Below are 5,000 nucleotides of genomic sequence, written 5' to 3' on the forward strand. Positions count from 1 at the left end.
GGTGATGGGGGGAGCTTAAGAAGGAAGATGGGGGAAAGGGTGAGGGGGTAAGGGTGAGGGGGTAAGGGTGAGGGGGTAAGGGTGAGGAAGGTAAGTATGAGGAAGTGATGAGGCGGGAGGGCGTGGTGTAGCGATGTTGACAAGGATGAGGAGATGATGGGGTGAGGGTATTCGGAGGGTATGAGTGAAATGGGTGGCGGAGTAGGGGGCGTGATTGAAGAGGTGATGAGGCTGGGGAAGACGAAGGTGATGGGGCTGGGATGAGGGAAATGATAGGGGTAACGACAGGAAGGTGATGGGGATGAGGGCTGAAAGGTGATGAGGATGAGGGCAGGAAGGTGATAGGGATGAGGGCAGGAAGGTGATGGGGATGAGGGCAGGAAGGTGATGGGGATGAGGGCAGGAAGGTGATGGGGATGAGGGCAGGAAGGTGATAGGGATGAGGGCAGGAAGGTGATGGGGATGAGGGCAGGAAGGTGATGGGGATGAGGGCAGGAAGGTGATGGGGATGAGGGCAGGAAGGTGATAGGGGATGAGGGCAGGAAGGTGATGGGGATGAGGGCAGGAAGGTGATAGGGGATGAGGGCAGGAAGGTGATGGGGATGAGGGCAGGAAGGTGATAGGGATGAGGGCAGGAAGGTGATGGGGATGAGGGCAGGAAGGTGATGGGGATGAGGGCAGGAAGGTGATGGGGATGAGGGCAGGAAGGTGATGGGGATGAGGGCAGGAAGGTGATAGGGATGAGGGCAGGAAGGTGATGGGGATGAGGGCAGGAAGGTGATGGGGATGAGGGCAGGAAGGTGATAGGGGATGAGGGCAGGAAGGTGATGGGGATGAGGGCAGGAAGGTGATGAGGATGAGGGCAGGAAGGTGATAGGGATGAGGGCAGGAAGGTGATGGGGATGAGGGCAGGAAGGTGATGGGGATGAGGGCAGGAAGGTGATGGGGATGAGGGCAGGAAGGTGATGGGGATGAGGGCAGGAAGGTGATGGGGATGAGGGCAGGAAGGTGATGGGGATGAGGGCAGGAAGGTGATGGGGCCCCGTTGGATGTGACGTGCGGTGTAATAAGTGAGGACAAGGCATAATAAGGCGCTCATAAAAGTAAATAAATAAAGAGCGGTCACTGTTGCGGTGAAAGTCCGGGGGCGTTTCGCAACAGACCTTTCGCATGACAAATACTATTTCTGTGTAATAACAATGGCTGCATCCATCAAGACCACGAAACAAATAAGAATATAAGATGGACTAAACGAAGAAGAAGAACCCAAATACATTTCGTTACAAAGAAGATATCATTCACATCCTCGCCCTCTGCTCCATCAACTCAACAGGGACAGAAAAGAACGAAACATATCACCTTCAACCATGCAACATCATCATAAATAATGATGATGATGGTGGTAACAGAACAGCAGCAACAATAATAATAGTAAGAAACAATAATAATAACAAAAATCTATTACCATAAAAATTATAACAACAATCAAGGTACATATAAGATAGGCCTACACATCTTATGTATAAGGTCCATAAATCTTTTAGAACTTTGATAACAAATATAATAACAAAAGTAAGAATGGCCACAACAATAATTTCAACAAAAAAAATAATAATTATTGTAGCAAAAACAACTTCAATAATAATACTGATAACATTTCCTATGATCAGCTCTTCTTCCTGCCCGTCCGCTCCAAGCCTATCTCCCTTCAGCAGCAGCTGTGCCTGCCTGCGTAGACCGTCTCAGGGCCCAGAAAGGTAGGTCAGACGCTCTACCTGCCGCTACCTAAACACCCTCTGCTCGTCCGTCTGGCCTTTCTCCCTCTCCCTCTCCCTCTCCCTCTCCCTCCCCCTCCCCTTCTCCCTCTCCCTCTTCCTACCCCTCTCTCACTCTTCCCCCTTCTATTCTCCCTCCTGGTCCGTCAGTTTCTTCATCCCTCATTCCTTCCTTCCCTCTCTTCTCCCTCCTTCCCTCACCCATCACAGCCTCTGCCCTTCGCCCCAAGCGGTAAAGGGTCGGCCCATTGTGACGTCATCAGGGAAGACGGTAGGGAGGCGAGGTGGTTGGCCGACAGCAGGGTTGGCAGGGAGGAAGGGAGGAGGGAAGGGGGGGGGGGGGAGAGAAGGGTTTTGCCCGCGGGGAGATAGCGGGTCTGTGAAAGTGTCCAGGATGTGTGCGCGTAGACGGATAAATAAAGATATGGAACGAGAGGGGGAATGAGGAAGTTAGAAGTGACACTGGTAGCGTGAGAAGGAACGAGGGAGGATGAATGAGTGAGAGTGAATGAGTGAGTGAGTGAGTGGATGAGTGAGATAAAGTAAATGAGGGAATGAGTGACTGGGAGCGGAGGGGAGGGAGAACAGGTAAATGGAAAGGGAAAATGAGGAGAAAGGGAGAGGAAAGTGGGAGAGGGAGAGGGAGAGAGGGAGAGAGGGAGAGAGGTAGAGAGAGGTAGAGAGAGGTAGAGAGAGGTAGAGAGAGGTAGAGAGAGAGAGAGAGAGAGAGAGGTAGAGAGAGAGAGATAGAGACAGAGAAACAGAGATAGAAATAGATAGATAGATAGGCAGATAGAGAGAAACAAAGAGAGGAAGATAGATGAAAAAAATATAAAGGAAAGGAACAAAATTGTATAAAATGAGTAAAAAACGATGGATAGGAGTCTACCGTTATAAAATATTATATAAAGATGACGGGATAAAAATGTAAAAAAAACTATTTAATAATTCGTCCGCTTACCACGTAAAATTATATTAATCACCATATCTGTAAATTTTACCCTCATTGAAATCAACTTCTGATATTCATTTATGTACAGTTTATAATTTATATTCCAGCAATCATCATCATTACTATCATCACTATTTTCATTTATCAGTATCATCATTATCACATTTACCCGTGTCATCCTTTTTACTGTGATTAATATATACTTCAGTTATCTTTATCATCATTATCATCGTCACTATTACCATTACCATTTTTATCATTACTTTGAGCATTATCATTCCACATAATCAATCACAACAGTTGCATTCCTCATTGCCACTTCTTCATAACAATCTCCACACTCTTCACAATGACCATTTCATTACAAATACAACAGCTGCGTTTATCGTTGCCGTTATTCACAAAATAATTTGTCCCACTCTCGCCCCAGTGATCAAAATGCAACTTTTATTGTCTCTTTTCATTAGTTCTCCTCCTCGGATTTCTGCCTCAGACCAGCACACAAGCAGAGAGGAAAGCTTGTGTGCCTCGGTGCTCAGTGTCCCTGCTGAGGTCAAAGCGGTTGAAGCAATTACATGTAGGATTTCCCTCCTCCTGTCTCTATTTCGCTTCGTCTCTCTCTCTCTCTCTCTCTCTCTCTCTTTCTCTTTCTCTTTCTCTTTCTCTTTCTCTCTCTCTCCCCCCTCTTCCCCCCCTCTATCTCACTCTCACTCACTCTCTCTCTCTCTCTCTCTCTCTCTCTCTCTCTCTCTCTCTCTCTCTTTCTCTCTCTCTCTCTAACTCACTCGTTATCCTTTCTTAACTTGTTATCCTCTCATCTCTTGATACCCTCTTTCTTCTCTCTTTCCCCTTGTTCTTCTCGTTATCCTCTCTCCTCTTGATATCCTCTTTCTTCTCGTTATTCTCTGTTCTCCATAATTGCTGTTATGCCGATCTAGCAATCAAAGCGCATATCAGTTTTCGTATCGAGTGACAATAAATTCAGTAATATCAATTCCCTGATTCAATTTACCTTATCATGAATTCTAGTTATTTGTATCACAGATTCAGTGCTGTATCAAAAGCACAAATCAAATTCATGCGAAGATTATCAAACAAAGCGATAATGGAATACGTGAAGCACACAACCAACGCTAAAATATTACGACTAATAAACAATTTTCAAAGAAATAAAGAGTCTCAATGACGTCCCCTGGCAACCACAAATCAACTATCCCCTCCCCACCCCCCTCCACCGCCCATGAATCCCTCCTCCCTCTCCCATTACTTCCTTATGAAGTCCCCTCCCTCATGAGACACCACCTCCACAGCCTTCCCCCTTCCCTCCTCCCCTTTGGTCCGTCGCTTGCCACGAAACCACCTCACCCCCCCCCCCCCCCGTCTGCACTTCGATGAATCCGTCCTCCGTCCGTCCCCCCCCCCCCCCCCTTAAACTCGTCTCCTTCCCCACTGAAACCCAACAATCCCTTAACCTTTCTTGTAGCTCCTAGCAATTCCTAGAAATCCTAGAAAATCCCTCCCCCTCCCCTGCGTCCTACAAACCCTCTCCCTTCTCCAGCCCCTCCAAGATTCCCTCCCCCACCCCCTTCAGCACCTCCCCCCCCCCCCCCTGCTCCCCGAGCCCAGCTGCAGCAATACACAGCAAGCAGAGCCACCACAAAGACGTCGTCACTTTAATGCTCCCGGGTAAGCCTCGGTTTGCTGGTTGTTGTGGTTAAGCGAGTGAACCCTTGACATACTGATACCCGGGTTCAGCTCGCTCCAGAATGGGCTCGGTGCCTGTAACGGTTGGTTGCGGCTGCGTCTCACTGCTTTGGATTGGCTGCGGCTATCTGTCGATCCGTGTAATGGACTGACGCACTCGCTGACAAACTGGCGAAGTGACTGACTGATCGACTAAGTGGCCCAGGGACTGTTTGTATGTTCGCCTGTCCGCCCCTAGCACTTTTCTTCGTTGTTATTCAGTACGTGTCCTCTGCTTCCACCACCAACTTTTTTTCTTCTCTTGCTCCTATTCTCTTTCCTTCTCTACTTCTCTTCCTCCCTTCTCTTTCCTCTTCCCCTGTCTCCCCCTTCCTTCCATCTTCTAATCCCACTTCTACATCTGTTCCCACCTCCATCTCCTCCTCTTTCTCCACCTCCGTCCCGACTCCTACCTCTCCTCTAATCAACATACACAGCACATGTGGCCGCGAGAGTAAATACATCCTGTAGTAAATCACATCATCCTGAAACCCAAAGCCTTTTATGCCCGTCTGCAAGCGCACATGCAG

The sequence above is a fragment of the Penaeus chinensis genome, chromosome 28 (genome assembly GCF_019202785.1).
Source record: "Penaeus chinensis breed Huanghai No. 1 chromosome 28, ASM1920278v2, whole genome shotgun sequence".
Taxonomy (NCBI): domain Eukaryota; kingdom Metazoa; phylum Arthropoda; class Malacostraca; order Decapoda; family Penaeidae; genus Penaeus; species Penaeus chinensis.